General features: G+C 43.5%; 1 long non-coding RNA gene across 2 annotated transcripts in view; it reads right to left on the minus strand.

Moving 5' to 3' along the window:
• The window catches only part of LOC102400186, a 32,620-nt gene extending 26,016 nt beyond the window's left edge, over window positions 1-6,604 (minus strand). For both annotated transcript variants that reach the window (XR_003103712.3, XR_003103713.2), the window contains exon 1: window positions 6,445-6,604. This is a non-coding gene — a long non-coding RNA (uncharacterized LOC102400186). The remainder of the gene's footprint in view (window positions 1-6,444) is intronic.
• Window positions 6,605-20,289: the final 13,685 nt, after the last annotated feature.

Raw genomic sequence — 20,289 nt, forward strand, 5'->3', positions numbered from 1 at the left:
GACTTCTATAAGAAGGGGTGATAAAGCCTTGGCTGCTGCTGCTGCTAAGTTGCGTCTGCGGTGTCGACTCGGTGTGACCCCATAGATGGCTGCCTATCAGACTCTGTGGTCCCTGGGATTCTCCAGGCAAGAACACTGGAGTGGGTTGCCATTTCCTTCTTCAATGCATGAAAGTGAAACGTGAAAGTGAAGTCGCTCAGTCATGTCTGACTCAGCGACCCCATGGGCTGCAGCCCACCAGGCTCCTCTGCCCATGGGATTTTCCAGGCAAGAGTACTGGAGTGGGTTGACATTGCCTTCTGCAAAAGACTTGGCAGGGTGTGGGTTTTCATGGGGCCTATAAATGCCTTCTATATGTGTCCCCAAACTCACCATAATCCCAAATTGTCAGGACACTTCAGCTATGTACCCAATTGAGAAGTGGCTATCTTACTGCCTGTGTGTACAAGTACAGCTTAGCAGGGCACGAGATGAAATTCTCTCCAAGTTTAAAGGCAGCCACGTATTTAATTAAGCAAAATCATATGTTTATCATTTCCCAATATTTCTAAAGTATTGGTTCAATCTGTGCTGCAGATGCTTTTTAAGATGTATTGTAAGCTGGCCAGGGTGACTTTGGGAATGCTTAGATTATGACTACATAGCAGTGCAAGCAAATAGGCCACAGCGGGAACCTGCAAAGCAGAAGGCCTGATGAGGCCATAATGGATCCTCTCTTTGGTTAGCAAACTGGCATCTGCTCCTCTTTGAATATCATTAGAGCAGATTACCTTTCCCTTCTCTGTGCATCGGAGAGACTGAGGTTTTCTTCCATTCTTTTTAAAATTTAATTAATTAATTTACAGCTCTACTAGGTCTTCGTTGCTGTACAGGCTTTCTCTAGTTACAGCAAGCGAGCGAGAGCTACTCTCTAGCTGCAATGCACAGGCTTCTTACTGCAGCGGCTTCCCCTGTTGCACAGCACAGGCTCTAGAGCACGGGCTCAGTGACTATGGGCTTAGCTGCCATTACAGCAGGTGATATCTTCCTGGACCAGGGATCAAACCTGTGTCCCCTGCACTGGCAGGTGGATTTTTAACCCCTGGACCACCAGGGAAGTCCCTGAGGTTTTCTGCTTTAAGCAAGAAAAAAATTATTTTTGGATCTAATCTTTTGAAGATAAGATTGGAAAGAAAGGTCTAGGCAAGAGGAAGTACAGACAGAGGAGTACAAGTAAATGGAAGGATGTCTTCATGATTATCAAATGGCTCTGTGTGGCTGGAAGTTCAGAGCAAGGACAGGAAATAAGGGGAAGAAAAGAAAGGCAGGGGAAGATAGCAGAAGAAGCCAGGGTTGGATCTGGAAAGGTGTAATCTGCCACATTAAGGGTCCTCGACACTATTCTATGAACAATAGAGACCTATTAGATTGCTTAATGCATGGAAAAATATGATCAAGTTTATATTTTAGAAAACTGACTCTGGCTGCAATTTTGGGAGTGGATTTAAAGGAGGCGAGATTAGACATAGGGCTAACTTTGAAGCTATGGAGGTGGATGGGGATGACTGTGTAATAAGGGTAGCATGGCAGACATGGAGTTGGTCATTGTCATGCATTAGGTGACTCAGTTCTCATTGCAACCCAGAGGTAGAGAATATCATGTCCCCTGCTTTATGGATGAGGACTTGGCAGTCACACAGAGAGTAAGAGGTAGACTAGGATTCCAACATGGGGGTCTAACTCTGGAGGTGGAATGTATTCTGGAGCACAACACATGGAGCGCCTGAAATAAGCCAGACCTTGTAGATCACAGATCGCCAGGTCAGGAAAGCGCCTATCCACTGGATGGTTCTAGTTCATCATTGACTCTTCCCAACTTTATTAGCTTGAGCATTTCATTTATTCTTAACACTGATATTGTAGAGGTAAGTGAGATAATTTACCTGATGCGAAATTCTTAAAGAGATGGGAATACCAGACCATCTGACCTGTCTCTTGAGAAACCTGTATGCAGGCCAGGAAGCAACAGTTAGAACTGGATATGGAACAACAGACTGGTTCCAAATAGGAAAAGGAGAACATCAAGGCTGTATATTGTCACCCTACTTATTTAACTTATATGCAGAGTACATCATGAGAAACACTGGGCTGGAATAAGCACAAGCTGGAATCAAGATTGCTGGGAGAAATATCAATAACCTCAGATATGCAGATGACACCACCCTTATGGCAGAAAATGAAGAGGAACTAAAAAGCCTCTTGATGAAAGTGAAAGAGGAAAGTGAAAAAGTTGGCTTAAAGCTCAACATTCAGAAAACTAAGATCATCGCATCTGGTCCCATCACTTCATGGGAAATAGATGGGGAAACAGTGGAAACAGTGTCTGACTTTATTTTTTGAGGCTCCAAGATCATGGCAGATGGTGACTGCAGCCATGAAATTAAAAGACGCTTACTCCTTGGAAGGAAAGTTATGACCAACCTAGATAGCATATTTAAAAACAGAGACATTACTTTGCCAACAAAGGTCTGTCTAGTCAAGGCTATGGTTTTTCCAGTAGTCATGTATGGATGTGAGAGTTGGACTGTGAAGAAAGCTAAGCACCGAAGAATTGATGCTTTTGAACTGTGGTGTTGGAGAAGACTCTTGAGAGTCCCTTGGACTGAAAGAAGATCCAACCAGTCCATCCTAAAGGAGATCAGTCCTGGGTATTAATCGGAAGGACTGATGTTGAAGCTGAAACTCCATGCGACCTCATGCGAAAAGTTGACTCATTGGAAAAGACCCTGATGCTGGGAGGGATTGAGAGCAGGAGGAGAAGGGGACGACAGAAGATGAGATGGCTGAATGTCATCACCGACTCGACGCACATGAGTTTGGGCGAACTCCAGGAGCTGGTGATGGACAGGGAGGCCTGGCGTGCTGCGATTCTGTGCAAAGAGTCAGACAGGACTGAGCGACTGAACTGAACTGAAATTTTTTCTCATCCATCCTGAGGAAGTTTCTTATGCAGTTATAAAGGAGAAGGAGAAAATTTAATCCAGAATTTATAAAGACTTTCAAATGAAAGTGGTTAGATTAATGGAAAGTGTTGTCCCAGAAACACTCTGAAATCCTTGAAGGCAAATGTAAGTCAAGTAAATTACACTTAATGGTAGGGCAGATATTCTATGAATAAATGTAATTTGGTCTGTTTTTCATTTCCATGAAAAAAAATTAGTGCCCTGTGTTAGATCTATTAGCTAAAAATAAGTCTCCTACATGTTAGGTTCAGAAAGAGTCATATTTTAGATTCTAAAATTGGAATACCACTTATTTATCCAGTTTTCATAGAAAATGGATTTTTTTTAACCTTTCAGTAACTCTAAGTTTTTTCTTATGATGAAAATAAGGACTGGATTAATTTCCCCAAACATCTTAAATTAAATTTAGTAGATTTTTTCCCCACCTTCTTTCCTTCCCTCCCTTCTCCTGTCTCTCCTTCCTTCCTTCTTCCCTCTTTTTTATCCTATTTTTGGCTGCACCACATGACTTGTGGGATCTCAGTTCCCTGACCAGGGGTTGGACTCAGTGAAAGCACTGAGTCCTAACCACTGGACCACTAGGGAACTCCCACCTTTTTCTCATTTTAATTAAGCACTAACCAAAGGCAGGGAAATTCATTTGAAGAAAAAAGTGAGCTCTTCTCTCTTCCTCCTTGTGCTGTAAAATCTGCACATCGTTGACAGAATGTTGATTTAGAATTACACTAATTGACAGTGAAAGACTTCATATAATCCTGTTTATATGACCTCCAATAATGTTGAAAGATCAAATAAAAGACCTACCCTGGCAATTTTCAGAAGCCGTCATAGACTATAACAGAAATGATTTAGATGGATGAACTTCCAGTTTCCACAAAATGTGAATTTACATTTTACACAAAACCCACTTCATCAGTCACCCGGCCTACTGCACAAGGAAGCCTTCCGTGGGGACCAAGTGCCCGCTTTTCTTTATAGGCACATTCAAAAAATCCTTATTAACTGTTTCTAATCAGCTGCAAACACTGGTCACTTCTCCAGGAGAATCATCACCAGGTCTTCGTGTCCTTTATTCGGGAGGGACACTGGTTTTCAATATCAATGCCAAGACCCATCAATAACACAAGTGGCAATAGTTCCTGATGCTAGTGAGGGTCATCATAACCTTTTCACAGGTAGATACTGAAAGAAAGGGCCAGATCTTTAAAGACCGGTCTAAAACAATATACATGACAAAATCTGAGACCATTCATGCTTTCCTAAAGGCATACCTTTTTTTCTACTTTGTTATAAAATAGTGATTCACACAACTGCTTATGTAATTTTCAACATACTGTATCTTTTATATAACCTTCATCATCTTTCTTTCCTATTCTTAGAATAAGAACATCAGAACCCAGAGTGACCTTACTTAAGAAGCATCCTTTCCATCAGGGTCCACCAGGGGCAAACAGTGCTGAGAATGAGCAGCAAGACATGCACACTGGAGACAGAGAAGAATGGAGGCTAGGGATGTGGGTAACAGAGGGACACTGTTTCAGGCTGAGCAGCCAGAGACTTGAACAAAGCTAGGGTGTGAGCCGTGCAGATGTCTGGAGCCAGGGTATTCTTGGCGGAAAGAACAGAATGTGTACGCCACCCGAGGTGGGAGTGGATGTGGCTGTGATAATAGTTATTTGCAACCTTACAGGGCTCTGGCAAAGCTAGCCTAGGACACCATGTGTGATAGTATCTAGAACACTCTCTGGAACTTACTAATCATTTAAAGAATGCTTTTAAAGAATGAGAACTCCCCTCAACTGCTGACTTGACAAATTCAAATGCTATCTATAGAGCGATTATATGGAGCACGGTTGAATTCCTCAATGATTGACAAGTCAAAGGCTTTAGAACCTGACAGTGTCTCTCAGCAGAGTTGGTCTTCATAGTATTGTTGAAATAAGCTTGTGTAGATTCTAGAGAAAGCGAAATATGCCATATATAACAGCTATCATTTAATGAGACTTTAGTAGTCAGAGTAAATAACAGTAACTTCTGTAAACAACTAATCCTCTAAAATGTGACTTAACCCCAAAACATTTTGTTCTCACTCACAAAATTCAACATGGATATTCTTGGTCAGGTAACTTTCCTCCACATGGTGATTCAAGCATCCCACTCCTGCTATCTTGGGATGCTGCTATCTTTAATATAGTTCGCGTGGAAAGATGACAGGAGTAAAGTGGGGCCTGTGGACTTCTAGGAACAGACATACCACTTCTGTATACTTTCATCATGGCCAGAACTCATCACAAGGCCCCACCCAGCTGCAAAAGTCTGGAAAGACCATTTACCTCAATATCCAAAAAGAAAAAAAATAATCTGGTGAGCACATGGGCACAGACGGTATAGCCATTGTCTCACTTATAATATCGAGGAGACAGGCGATATTGTTCCCATTTGTTTCCTGGGAAGGAACCTGTAAAAGGTCACAGATTTGGCGGGTGTCCCAAAGAGATTCCATCTTACGTCTGCATGAAGAGCCGATGTCTTTATGACCACTTTACAGTGTCTCCTGAACAAGAAACAGGAGACGGTGCCAGAAAGAGCCTGGACTGAGTGCAGCTTGGTTTCCTGGGGCACCTTGATGCTGTGCCCTTGATAGCTCAGCAGCTCTGGGAAGACAGCAGCTTTTGGAAGTTGGCATGCCAACTTCCTCATAAGAAGCGGTACTGTTTGATCATAACTGCCACCCAACTGGACTCTCTACTTCTACTCTTGTTCCCCTAAGTCTTCAATCGATTTGGTTCCCATATAGAAGTCAGAATGGTCTTTTAAAAAACATGTCAAGTAGAGACACAGGCGTGGACACAGGTTGGGGAGGGGAGGGTGGGATGAGTTGGGAGAATAGCTTTGACATATAAACCTGTCAATGTGTGAAACAGAGAGTTAGTGGGAAGCTGCTGTCTAGCATAGGGAGCTCGGCTTGGTGGTCTGTGGTAACCTAGAGGGGTGCGTGGGGAAAGGTGGCAGGAAGGCTCAAGAGGGAGGGGATATATGGATACATAGAGCTGATTCACGTTGTTAGCGGAAAAAATTCTCTAGCTCAAAAATCCATTTAGCTCTCTGGCTTTTACATTTTTTATGTCAGTTGGATAACTACTTACTTCTGCATCCCTTGTAATGGTCCTTACCAGGACTAGAGGATACTGGGGAACAGTTCTGCTAGAGTCATATCCGTATGGAATACTCGGCTCCTTCTCATTCCCTTTATTTCTGTTCCTCTTAAAGAACTTCCCATCTGTTAGCAGACCCCTCTGTCAGAGAGCAGCTGATTCCTGTTGGTTTAGGAACGAGTCCAGAGTGGCTTGTGTTCAACAGCCTTGTTCTCTTTTCCGGAGCACCCTGAGAATGGAAACTGCCAAATCGCTTTCACCCTAAACACGACATGAAATGCACCCACCTGTCCAGGCTTCAGAGCCGGCCAGCTCATAAACCAGAAGATTGCTGAGGAAAAGCGGCTCCTTGCGCTGCTCCGGAACTCCTCCTCCTCCGCGTGTCCAGACTCCGCCCTCCTGGTTGCTGGAGGGGATGCTGAGGTTTTACAGGTTTAAAGTCAAGACTACAACTCTGGCCCTCAGCCAGCTTCCTCAGGGGCGGGGAGGGCGGGGTGCGGTGAAAGGCCCTATCAGAATTCCCTCCGCCCTTCTCTTCACCTTTTCTTCTCTGTCTGGTTGGAGCAGAACCTGCTTTCCCTTTCTTTTTCTTTGCCAGAAACAGGAGGCTGTTTCCTATTCACAGGAATGAACAGTGGCAAGTAAATAATGTCAAACATGATACCATGTTACTAAGACAAGATGGTGATTTTTGCAAGCCTCTGACATGGGAAAGCTTGGCCTGAGATGAATAAGGAATTTCCAGAATGTGGTTGATGAACGTTTTTCAGAGTAAGTCGAGTGCTGTAGGTGTTACGGGGAAGGAAGAGATATTAATCACAACCGGCTGGTAAAGCACCGGCTGGCCATAATTTTTCTGTGAGCCCGAGGGTAATCTAACCCATTCGTTCACTCATTCTTTTATATTGAGCGTTTTATATTGAGCGCCTCTGCCCAAAACTGGGTGGGGGGCATCCCAGGTGTTGCAGTGGTAAAGCATTCCACCTGCCAGTGTAGGAGATACAAGAGATGTGGGTTCATTCCCTGAGTCAGGAAGATCCCCTGGAGTAAGAAATGGCAACCCATTCTAGTATTCTTGTCTGGAAAATTCCATGGACAGAGGACCCTGGTGGGCTATAGTCCATGGGATTGCAAAGAGTCGGTCATGACTGAGTGACTGTGCTCATATATACCCAGAGGAGACATTGAGTTTGGTCATGGAACAATAACCCCTGTAACTGGACTGTCTACTCCTCCTCTTGTTCCCCTAAGTATTCAATGTATTTACTTCCCATATAGAAATCAGAATGGGCTTTTAAAAAACATAATTCAAGGAGAGAAAGGACACGTGGACCCGGATGGGTGATGGGAGGGTGGGATGAAATGGGAGAGTAGTGTTGACACAGACACACCACCTGGTGTGAAATAGATAGCCAGCAGGGAGCTGCTGTATAGCACAGAACTCAGCTTGGTGATCTGTGATGACCTTGAGGGGCTGGGGGGAGGAGAGTGGTGGCAGGGAGGCTCAAGAGGGAGGGGTAGATATATACATGGAACTGATTCATGTTGTTGTACAGCAGAAACTAACACAACACTGTAAAGCAATTATACTCCAATAATAAAATAAAAAGATAAGTAGATAAATAATAAATAACACAAGTCAAATAATGTCACTCTCTTGTTGTTGTTTAGTCCCTAAGTCGTGTCCAACTCCTTTGCAACCCCACGGACTATAGCCTGCTTGGCTCCACTGTCCACTGGATTTCCCAAGCAAGAATATTGGAATGGGTTGCCATTCCCTTCTCCAGGGGATCTTCCCAACCCAGGTATCAAACCTGCATCTCCTGCATTGGCAGGTGGATTCTTTGCTGCTGAACCACCAGGGAAGCCCCACTCCTTCAGTAAATACATTTTAATACCTTCCCACTGCATTTAGAATACCCAGAACTCTTTTTTGTGGCCTGCAAGGCAGAGCCTGATCTGGTCTGGCTTTGTGTCTACTTTGTATTTAGTCTTGCTTCTGTCTCCCTGTTTCTTACCGCTTCCCATGGTCACACTGGCCTCCTAGCTCCCCCCATGTACTTAGCTCTTGCCACAGCATTCAGTGGGGCTCCTATGGGCTTGTCCTTGGTCCAGCTCATAGTGGACCTGAATCGTTCTTTTCCTTTAGACCACAGCATAAATTCAACTTCCTCTAAGAGCTCTTTTCTGATCGCCCAAGCTTAGAAGTTGCCTTTTCCCTCTATTCTCTTCTGTATCACCCAATTATGTTCCTGCCAAGAAGTTATCACAATCTATAATATTTTGCTTGTTTATGCATTTGCTTTTCCATTCATTGACTGTCTCCCCTACTTGAATGAGGGCTGTTTTTCTTTTTCACCAGAAAACAGAGCCATAAAAATGATCTCATTAAAGCCCATTCTCTAGGACTGTCAATTGAATGGGGAAGAAAGATGTTCCAAGGCATACCCCAGGTATGCAGCGATAATGGCCATGTCCAAGGGAAGCGGGGGCAAGAAGACTAATCCTTGATCTTCTCAGGCTAGGTGGTCAGGGGAAGCTTCATCAGTAAGGTGAATTCTGAGCTGGGCCTTGAACTTGACCTTGATGTGATTTGTGGATAGGGCTTAGGGGATAGAGTCTTCAGCGTGTTGAGTGATGCAGGGATCTCTGGGCAGTTGAAGCACAGTGCGTACGAGCTGAAGGAGGGAGAGAGAAATTGGTAGGCAGCTGTGGTCAGATCCGGGAGATTTTGTGATGATGGAGTGTGGAGAGCGTGTCAGTCACCACAACAGCTTGAATCCAGTGAAAAACTACATTCCTCCCTCTGCCGACAGTTTGCAAGACAGCTATGCTTCTGTTGAGAGCTGTCTCCTCGGTGTGCTTTTGAAGGGGAAGAATCCATTAACTACACTTAATTTCTTGCCCTTATTATGGCCCCCAATTATATGTTTCACATGACTTCAAGCCTATCTGTGTCTGGCTTGGAAATCTTGGAGCCACTTAGGAGAAGAGAATGAGACAGATATGACAGGATTATTTTCTTTTTCATTTATGTCATTCAAATATACCTTTTGGAGAAGGATCAAGCTATCGTTGCTGTTTAAAGAAGGGCTGTTTAAAGTGACAGGATGGAGGCCTGTGCCTTTAGGAAGGTGCTCACCTGCTGTCCCTGAACAGTCTTGAATGCATTGCAAATACAAAGGCTTCTGTAAAGAGCAGTGTGACTGGGGTCGCTGCTGTAGGATTTGCTTTTTCTTCACTTGCTTTCTTCACTTGCTTTCCTCCCTTCAGGAGGACGGGAGGTGGTAGAAAGTCATGGGTGTGTACCAAAATGGGAAACTGGAAGGTCAAAAGAGAGTTCACGCATCTTTATTTGGTGTTGTTCTCTATTAGTGCTAATTGGTATAATTCTGCTTTTTTATTAAAGTCATTTAGTCAAATCAGTTTGTTTTCACAGTGGTGAGTTAGCGAGAATGAGGAAGTTCAGCATGAAGGTTAGGAGGGTGAATTTGGGTCAGACAGACCTGGGTTTGCCTCTTGGTTCTGTCCCACTTCCAGATGATATGATCTTGGTCATGTTGTATAACCTCTCTGAGCTCTGTTCTCTCCCCTGTAAAACGGAAATAATAATTCCTATCACAGAAGATTGCTTAAAATGCTAAAGAGATGATGCTGGCAAGATGCCAGTTATTGTGTCTGGAATGTACTGCACATCAGCCTAGGCTAGTGCATTATCTTATTATTATTATTATTTACTTCTACTGTCACTGGAGCAATTTCTGCATGTTTACTAGGCTATACATGGTAAGTAGGCAGAATTCATATCTAATTCCTTTTTATCTTCCATAGCAGCACAATGACTAGCACATAAACAGCCCTTGATAAATATTTATGAAATGGTTTTTAATTATTAATATATGAATTTGATTTATTAATAGTTTCTTAATATTTTAATTCTCATTAAATTATTTGTTTAAGAAACATTTGACTAAATTTTTTTTTCTCTCTTGGACTCTTTTTCCCATGGGTTTTAGCCAAACTCCATGAGGCAAGAGGCAGGGTGGCACTCTTTTGATAGGGTTAAGAAGAGGGGTTTGAAGTCAGGCAGAACTGGATTAGACTACCTGCTATGTGGCCTCCTGGGCTTAGGCTTTTCCTCTACAAAATGGGGCTAGAGTCTGTGGTGTTGCAAAAGAGTTGGACCCAACTTAGTGACTAAACAGCAACAATATTTGTAGTAATAATACTGATGACAATACATACTTTGTAGATTTGTGATGCTAAGCCCTTAATCTACATTATCTCATTGATTCTCACAGACACCTAGGGAAGGACATGTCATCAACTGTTAAGTGGTCTCCTACAGGGAAACAGAGGATCAAACCAGGTGAGATGAGTGAAGAGCCTGGTCCGTAGAAGAGGCTGATGACATTGCAGCCCATCTTCCTCTCCCTTCCTTCAGGTCACGGGGCACTAAAGTGCAGAGACATTCCAGCCACACAGCTGCGGAGGGCTGGGCTGAGCGTCCCAGTTCATCCAGGTGGTTCCTGGCCTGTGCCATTCCCACTGGGCCCTAGAGCTTCCATCGGAGGTGCTTGGAAGATGTTTTTGCATTTATATGAACCCCTCCCTTGCTCTCTAAGCCATCTTCACCTAGCTGTTTCAGGGCCAGGCAGAATGAGTCAGCCAGTCACAAGCCTGCTCTCAAGGCCAACTTGCAGGTGATGGAGACAAATGCCACACTCGACCCGGACATAAAGACCTGCCTGGATTGGCAGCCCTTATGTTCATGTCCTCGGAAGCACCCTGCCATCGTCCTTATAAAAGAGCCAGCACTGTCTGCCCACCAGCTTCCTAGTGGGTAGTAGCTTACTGTGGAATCAGTTTGAGGTCTTATTGAAGCTGCCTTTTCTTTTTTAAAATAGCTGATGGTTGAGCCTTGCTGAGGGCCAGAGCTGAGTCATCTTCGGCGTAAGCTACTTTCATGTCTGCTGCCAATTGCCAGATGGGCACTCTCTGCTTTTCTGATGCAAGGGACAGCAAGCTTCCATCTCTGAGTCAATGTCACCCTGCTGGCTGGCTCTGTCCACACAGTTCAATAAAACAATTTAGCCTGGATAGAGGGAATGAGCATGAGAGGGAGAGAGAGAGGGAGGGAGGGAGAGAGTTGGAGCTGGTGGAAAGGGAGGGAAAGAGGGAGGAAGAGATTCCTTAGACTCTAGGATGAAACCTGAGTCCTCCAGTTCACATACCTGGCATGACCAGGCAGAATGAAGACGTCTCGTTTGGAACCACCCCTGCCCCTGCTCTCTACCCTGTCGCTACTCAGAATCTGGGAATCGTGCCTCAAGGAAGAGTTTTGACTCCCTGCCCTAAGCCTTTGTTTCTATGGCATCATGACTAATAACTCGCGAGGTTGTCTGGGGACTAACCTACCTAATATGAAAGAGCCACTGCCTCCGTCTCTGACTGCCACCCTCAGACTGTGCTGGGACTCGGTGTGGTCCACTTTCAGAGGCCAGTAAACTTCCTAGAATGTTTCATTCTAATAATGTGATTAATTGTGCTTGTTGTTTAATATTTGTCACCCTTACCAGAACAGGACACAGGTAGGTGTGTGGATAACGTCAGCCTTCTTCACCACTCTATTTTGTCTGTCTAGCCAAGTGTCTGGCAGCAAGGGTAGGTATTAAATTAATAGTTGTTGAATGATTACACTGAAAATTGTTTGAACACATTCCTAATGGGTTTCCATCAGTTCCTTGTATTTGGTTATATCCCTTCCCCAAACCATGCAGCTCAGAGGTGATGGGGTAATCTTTGTAAAGTACAAATCCTACTTTTCATGCCTTTCCTTAAAGTCCTGCTCCTTTACAGACAAGGAATATTCCAGCTCCCCATTTTCAACCCCTGGTCTTTCCTGTTTGTAATTCAAGCTCTCACCATCCCAGAGTTTTGGGGTGGCTCCAAGACATGGCACTATTTAGAGCATCTCCATCTTTTCACATGAGATTCCTTCTGCCTTGGGACTTCTCTGGTGGTCCAATGCAGGGGGGCTGGGTTTGATCCTTGGTCAGGGAACTAGATCCCACACGCTGAAAATAAGAGTTTGCATACCTCACCTAAAGAGCCCATGTGTTGCAATGAAGAATCAGTGTAGCCACATAAATAAATAAACATTAAAAAAAGGTTCCCTCTGCCTGAAATGTCCTCTCTTGTTTGGAAGTCTTCTTCATACTTATTCTTTTTTTTTTTTTTTTTTTTTGGCCATACAGCAGGTGTAATCTTAGTTCCCTGACCAGAGATCAAACCCATGGCTGCTGCATTGGAAGCACGGAGCCTTAACCACTGGACCACCAGGAAAATCCCATACTTGTTCTTCTTGGAAAACTTCTGCCTGTTTACCTCCACTTGAACCCCTCCCTGAGCAGTCACTCAGGCCTCCAAGTAGGACCGTGGGGCCCCTCTTTGTGTCCCTAGCTCTGTTCTACCCTCATTTGTTAACTGTCGGTTGCATACTCATCTTCCCCTAAAAGATAGTAAGTCTGGGGGAAGGGGCGATAGGGTGGGTGAGGATGAGACAGTGGGAGGGGAGAAGAGGCAGAAATCATAATGAGTGAGAGGACTGAAAATAAGACGGCTGCAAGGACAAGCCTACACCAGAAACAGTGCGTCTCTAGCCCAGGTTGGATGCAGGGTGCGCTGGACCCGTCAGGCACCTGCAGCAGCCGCAGCTGAGTATTCTGAAACAGACTGCACACCAGGAGAGCGTGTGTGCACCCGTGCTCCAGTGCAAGGCCTGGCACGCGGCCCAGAGTCAGGCACCGATCCAGATTAGGCTTGAATTCCCCCATCAGCAAACAGCAGGGCAGGGAACAGAGGCGCCGGTTAATTTTGAGTGAGTCAATGCCTTCTTTGCTGGAGACATCCTAAAACAGGTCAAGAATTATGCCAGGATCCTGGACTGCCTCAGCTGGTCTTCAGTGATTCTGGAGGCGTGTGATTGGGGTTTTGCCCCTAACTTTGGAGAACTGGTTAACTGGCCCATAATATCGAGCTGGTTTGGGGCATTTTGAAATAGAAAGTTGAAATTAACAGCATAGTAGAAAGGACCTAGGCCTTACAGTCAGACAGAACTAGATAATCCTCCCAAGTGACCATGGATAATCATTTAACTCTCTGAGCCTCAGTTTATCCTTCAATAAAATGGAAATAGTTTTAGTATCTGCCTTATGCCCTGCTGGGGATTAGATGTGATACTATACTGTATCCCTAGGAGGCTTCCCAGGAGGTGCTTGTGGTAAAGAACCCACCTATCAATGCAGTAAATGTGAAAGATGCAGGTTTGATCCCTGGGTCTGGAAAGATCTCCTGGGGTGGGGCACAGCAACCCTCTCCAGTATTCTTGCCTGGAGAATTCCATGGACAGAGGAGCCTGGTGGGCTACAGTCCATAGGGGTGGCAAAGAGTCGGATGCGACTGAAGCGATTTAGCACATACACTATATGGTATCCCAGTGTTTAGTGGTTAAGTGCTTCTTACCTAGGGGCGATTTTATCCTCCTGGGAACATATAGCAATGTGTTGAGACATTTTTGATTGTTACAACTGGGCAGTGTGGTATTGCCATCTACTCAGAAGAGACTGAGGATGCTGCTAAACATTCTGTAATTCACGACACAACACCTCCCTCCCCACCAAAAACAAAGAATTGTCCAGTCCAAAATGCCAACAGTGCTGAGGTACAGAAAATCTGCCTTAGAGTAAGCTTGGCCATCTGGAGGCAGTAAAAATGCTAACTATTAAAATATAATCATTATCTCTTTCCACTTATATTTACTGAACATATATTTAGAAAATCTGTAAGAAGCTATGGCAAATTAAAAATGGCTATAATTTCTTTGGTACTTCTTCCTTTAAGAAGTGGGGTCTCTGTCACCTCACTTTGAACCTAAGAAGGCTCTTCAAATTTGCTTTGAACAACAAAATATGGTATAAATGAACATCTGCCAGTTTATGAAACTAGTAGCTTCTGCTTCCTGCCTCTTAGAACATCCTCTTTGAGAATCTTGAAATACCATGTGGGAAGGCTGGCTTCTTGAGAATATCATGCTGGAACACCCAAGGCAGGTCATCTGGTGGACAGCCCCAGTGAAGCCTTCCAACCACTCCTGCCAAGGATCAGCCATGTGAGCAAATTCTCTTGAACACTCCAGAGCCCCCATCCACTAGGAAAATATCACTGGCAAAGTGACATAGTCATCACACTGAGAATTGCCCAGTTGGGTCCTGCCTGGATTTCTGCTCCACAAAACTGCGTGATATAAAAAAAATTTACTGTCTTTAGTGATGTCCTGGGGTAGTTTGTTTTGCACTGATACATGATCACAAAGAAGGATTAGATCTCCTTAATTGATAATAAGTTGATAATTGATAAGAAAAGATCCCATCAACAGAAAAGAGAAAAATGCAAGACAAAATATTTGTAAGTATGGTCATTAGAGGAAGCCGCTGCAGTGGCCTTGAAGATTACTGCATTTAAATCACAAAGATCAAAAGTCTGGCTACCTGAATGATTTGGAGCCAGTTGCTTAAGCTCTTAGGGCATAAAGGTTTTTAACTGTATATGTCAATAATAATAATACCTACCACATGGAGTTATTCTGAATATTTAATAAGAAAAAAATACATGAAAGTGCCCAATGCAGTCATTGGCACAAAACAAGCCTTTGCTAATATCTGTTGAATTTTAATACTTTTAGGAGTTAGGAGAAAAAAGATTAGTAAAAGCTTGTGTTATAGAGGTTAATTCCTGAGAGCCATAAATCTTGAAGAAAATCATAAATTATTATAATTCTGAACTTCTTCCTGAAGTATAAATAGGAAACATTTGGATTTTCCATTGGTTTAGGATGGGTATGGAAATAGTTTTCTGGGGAAAGGGCTCAGGTGATTATTCTAAAGCCCATTTGAGTTGGGCTAGAAGCCTTCTGAGAAAGAACTCCTTTAATATACACATTGGGCTTTACTCATGGAGAAAAATGAAGACGGAGTAGTTAGGAGAGACCACAGAAACTAAATTTCAAAGATGAACTGTGGGTCTCCTGGGGAAAGTCTCTTATGTGTATTATCAAAAAACAACTTACACAACTTGAAAGTTATGAGTTAAGCTTTATTTGGGGTAAAATGAGGACTGCAGCCCAGGAGAAAATGTTTTCGATAGCTCTGAGAAACTGCTCCAAGTAGGCGAGGGGAGGAATTAGGATACACAGGAGTTTTGCAACAAAAGCAGGTAGGTGGGAACATCAAAAGATTACTGTTAATTAAAGCAACCAGATATGACAAGTTGAGGAATTTAGTGCTTTTTTATGTATGGGAAGACGCAAGAGTCCAGGCTCACTAAAATCATTCCTTTGATATGCACCTCAACTGTGTGGGGCCAGTACCCCGTGTTTTCACATCCTGAGTCTCCTTAGGGCTCACGGTGGGGAGAGGCTGCAGTCCGGGACTGCTATGTGGCGGGCGTTCTTTCTCCCCTGAGTGTCCTCAGGGCCCACCAGCTCACCACAGGGAGTGGCGGCAGTGACTGCGGCCTTCTTTGCTTACCCATTTGGCAGGAAATATTCCATTTCTCAGTATCAAGGCCTAGTAAGATGGGTTTAGTAACTCAACCCAAGGTTTGGAGGGGACTAGATCTTTATGAGGGGACTAGACTAGATCTTCAGTGTCATGACTGTAATGTCTAAGCAACCGCAGGGAAAGACACTTGCATCTGGAGAGAAAATCAAGTGATTGCGACTCACCCTTACAATCTGAGCAGTGCTGCTGTGGAATCCACTTTGAGAAGAGGAACGAAGGAGTGAGAAGCATTTTCTCACCAAGAGAAGAAAAGTGACTTTTCTTTTGCAGGGGATGTATGGTCCAAGAGGAACACCAAATATGGCCTCCCCTAAAGTATGAGGCCCACAGCAGCATGGAATTTAACCTCAGGGACTCAGAGCGACCCAAAAGACCAAGGAGAGAGACCCCCAAGAGTAAAATAAGGTCATGAACTTAGAAAAGGGGAAGTAACTAAGCTAGCACAATTTGGGTCTAAATCTGAGTCCATGGGTTAATGAAGCATGGAGACATTTGGTTGACAGACATAATATAACACTAATCCTGAATTGTGAATTTCTTAACCTTGAAAAATGTTTACTTTTCTCATCCAAATCTGTCCAAAGGACTGATTTGAAAAAGCTTCCTTTCAGAGAGCTCATGATCTTTCCACTCCCTGTATAATTCATGCTGTATGTCTGGTATATTTTGTTTCTCTAAGGGTAATAGTTGGTCTGTAAAATTGGGCAGACTATGGCTCCATGGCTCCAAGAGTAATAATTGGTCTGTGAAATTGGGGAATAGCTCATGAAACAGTCACAGAACAAGGCATGACTGCTGTAGGGAGAAAGACAGAATGTATGCCAGGTGGCTCATTGGTAAAGAACCCACCTACCAATTCAGCAGATGCAGGTTTGATCCCTGGATTGGGAAGATCCCTGGAGAAGGAAGTGGCAATCCTCTCCAGTATACCTGCCTGGGAAATCCTACGGACAAAGGAGCCTGGTGGGCTACAGTCCATGGGGTCACAAAGAATTGGACACAACTTAATAAGTGAGCACCCATACAATCAAAACAGAGCTAGATGGAAGGAAGAATTTGCCTCTGACTGATTACTCATCCTGACTCCTGCATCCATCCACAGGGGAGCCCTAGGCCAGGCTGAGCCCAGGTCAACTCCATCTCCAGGGCCTGTCTGTGCTACAAATTCTTTGCCAACTCCCTACCCTGCATGTAGTCCTCATCTTCATGGTACCACAGAGTTCCTCACAGATGCTCCTATCATGTCTATTCTCCTTTTGGAATAAGAGAGAGTGTGCTTTGAGGATAAAACCTAGGATTTGTAATGAACTTTCTTAGTACTATGATTTAAGAACTCCATGACTTGGGGACAGCTGTAAAACTTTCCGAACCTTGCTTATTTCATCTGTAAAATGCTAATAATAAACAAACCTTTTCCAAAGGCATGTGGAGGAGATGGATATTAAAATGCTCTGTAATATTATTTGGATGTTCTTTGGCCGATTCCTTCATTTTCTACTCATCAGTCTGAATTGGAATGGTCTTTTTTAGAACCAAACAACCATAAGCGGTCAGAGTGCCCAGTATGCTTGAATTTATACCCTTCCAAAGAGGTCTTCTTAGGGCTGAAAATCTCTTATGTTCACTTGTCTTAGGGCAGAGAAACCCCAAGATACTGAGGAACATAAACAAGAAAGATGAATATGAGCCATGGTGTTTGGACTTGTGTGGTCTTTCTCCACTCCTACCAGGGACTACCGAAGGAAGAGAAAAAATAAGAGTGCGTGAAGTTGTTTACTTCTTTCCAGAGTGTTCACCATCATTATCTGATCTGAGCTATAACATAACTCTGTGAAGCAGGAACAGCAGACATTATTATTGTTACCCTTGGTTTACAAGCCAAGGCACTAAGCCTTAGACAAGTTCTGTGTTTAATGATTGCTTGATATACAGACTTTGGTTCATGAGGACAATCGCTAGAATGTGGTTGATCTGTCTTTTGTCTCCTGATTTTTACTGTATTGGATCACATATGGAGTTAGAGGGAGGTGCTAGTATTTTCCAAAATAACAAATATGTTCTATAGAAGAAATACTTTTTTCCATTTAATATTTACAACAGCCCTTCTAAGAAGTGGTTACCATCTCCACTTTATTTATGAAGCAAATGAGGCTGAGCAAGGCTAAATGACTGTACTAGGTTATATAGCAAGTAAGTGGTGAATCCAGGATTTGAACTCAGCTCCTCTATCTCAAAACCCTGTGCTCCTTTCTTCCCAGTGGGCCTCCTCTGTGTATGGTATTTCATGTCAGAAGAGTATTACTGTATATCTAAAATGACCTTCTGGAAATAATTCTTTTTACTAAAATGACAAGGTTCTTTCTCAGCAGAAAGAGATTTCACTTAATGGCAAGTCACACACCCACTGACATTTCTCTTTGCTCTGTTAACTTAACTGTTAAAAAAAAAAAGGTTACAATCAGCGATTTTGCCACAAGAGTGGAACTGACACCCTTAGCCAGCTGTGACCGAATGATCCATTATTCATGAAGCACAGAGGCTCCGTGACTGCTCACCACCTTGCTCGTCTGTGATGGACTCTCGTTTGCTCTGGTCTCTTTGGGATATTTTCTGATTGTGATCACACAGAGCAAGCCCACTGGATCACTTATACCCAACAACCTCCCTATGCTAAAGATTCAGAAGGACAACTTTCTCTATTTCAATGTTATAGAAAACATCTTTTTGTTGCTGTTACAAGCTAAAGACATTTCTCACTGTATCCAAAATGGGAATCGTCTGCAGTATGGCTTTAAGCCACATGGAAGCAAGTGATAGTCAAAAAGAAGTCATTCCAAGGGGACAAGTGGAGTGTTTTAAATTCCAACAGCTGTGGCCAAGGTGATTGATCGTAGTACAACTGTAGGGACTGTGGAGAGATGGTCTTTTCAGAAAAGGAGGAAAATATCCTAGTAACATTAAGTATGGAAATTGTTCTTTTTCTGTCCAAAGCAATGGAGATTTACAAAATCTTTTATAGTGAGTGCGTCGATGTTAAGTTGCTTCAGTTGTGTCCAACTCTTTGTAACCCTCTGGACTGTAGCCCTCCAGGCTCCTCTGTCCGTAGGATTCTCCAGGCAAGAACTCTAGTGGGTTGCCATGCCCTTCTCCAGGGACTCTTCCCAACCCAGGGATTGAACCCGTGTCTCTTATATCTCTTGCATTTGCAGATGGGTTCTTTACCATTAGCAATACCTGGGAAGAGTTGGGTTTCACTTACTCATTTAAAAATGGTTCCTTTAGTTATAAATTTATGGGCTTCCCTGGTGGCTGAGGAAGATCCCCTGGAGAAGGGAAGAGCTACCTACTCCAGTATTCTGGCCTGGAGAATTCCATTGACTGTATAGTGCAGGGGATTGCAAAGAGTCAGACAGGACTGAGCAACTTTCACTTTCACTGGTGGCTGAGATGGCAAAGAATTTGCCTGCAATGCAGGAGACCCAGGTTCGATCCTTGGGTCAGGAAGATCCCCTGGAGAAGGGGATGTCAACCCACTCTAGTATTCTTGCTTGAAGAATTCCATGGACAGGGGAGCCTGGTGGGCTACTGTCTATGAAGTCGCAAAGAGTTGGACACAACTGAGTGACTAACACTTATTTACTCATTTAAAGATGGTTCCTTTAGTTCTAAATTTATGCCAGATTCACAGATTTCCAAACTAGCAAACAAAACAAAAAATCCATGTCCTTGCTGCATGCAAAATCCAGGTGTATAGTTGAGTACATATAAGCACTTGGGTTTCAGTTTCCATATAACCTTATATAATTTTATGCATATATGCAAATGCAGATATGTATATATAATGTATAACATATGTATAAAAATTATATAATTATGTGTGGAGAGAGAGAGGGGGTGGTAATAGCTCTCAATGAACCCTTTGTTATGCTTTTTAAGTCCTGAGTTAGAGAATCCACTAAGATAACAATGAGAGGAGGAATCTGAATTGAAGTGATTCAACTGTCCCATCCATTCACCTTCTTAGTGACTGGAATGGATCAGTAATAGTCTCTCCCCAAGGACGATTCTTATTTGGATACGGCATCCCTTACATGGTTGCTCGAGATAGCAGGGTCAACAGCCCGTCTGAGGCTGCTTGGTTCAGCTAGTTAAAGATTAATGTAGAGGCTGAAGTGCAAGTTTCAGGGCCTGGGCGAGTCTGCAGCCCTATCACTTGTTTGATAAGAACAGCAGAGTTCAGGGTAAGGGAATGTGAGCAGATCTCACCCATAATCGATTTTTGGTCTTAAAAGACAATGTAGCACCGCAGCACGGAATGTTCCAAAGTTCTGGATTCAGGAAATGCGGGTTCAAGCCTGGTTCAGCTACCTCTTTGCTTAACAAACTTTATTAACTTAATTAATCTCTCTGAGCCCAGTATTCTAATTAATGATGAGTGAATGACAATATTCCGTTTTGGCATGACAATGGAGAGTAAATTAGCTTGTATGAGCAGAGCATATTACATAGTAT

Source organism: Bubalus bubalis, chromosome 15 (genome assembly GCF_019923935.1).
Source record: "Bubalus bubalis isolate 160015118507 breed Murrah chromosome 15, NDDB_SH_1, whole genome shotgun sequence".
Lineage (NCBI taxonomy): Eukaryota > Metazoa > Chordata > Mammalia > Artiodactyla > Bovidae > Bubalus > Bubalus bubalis.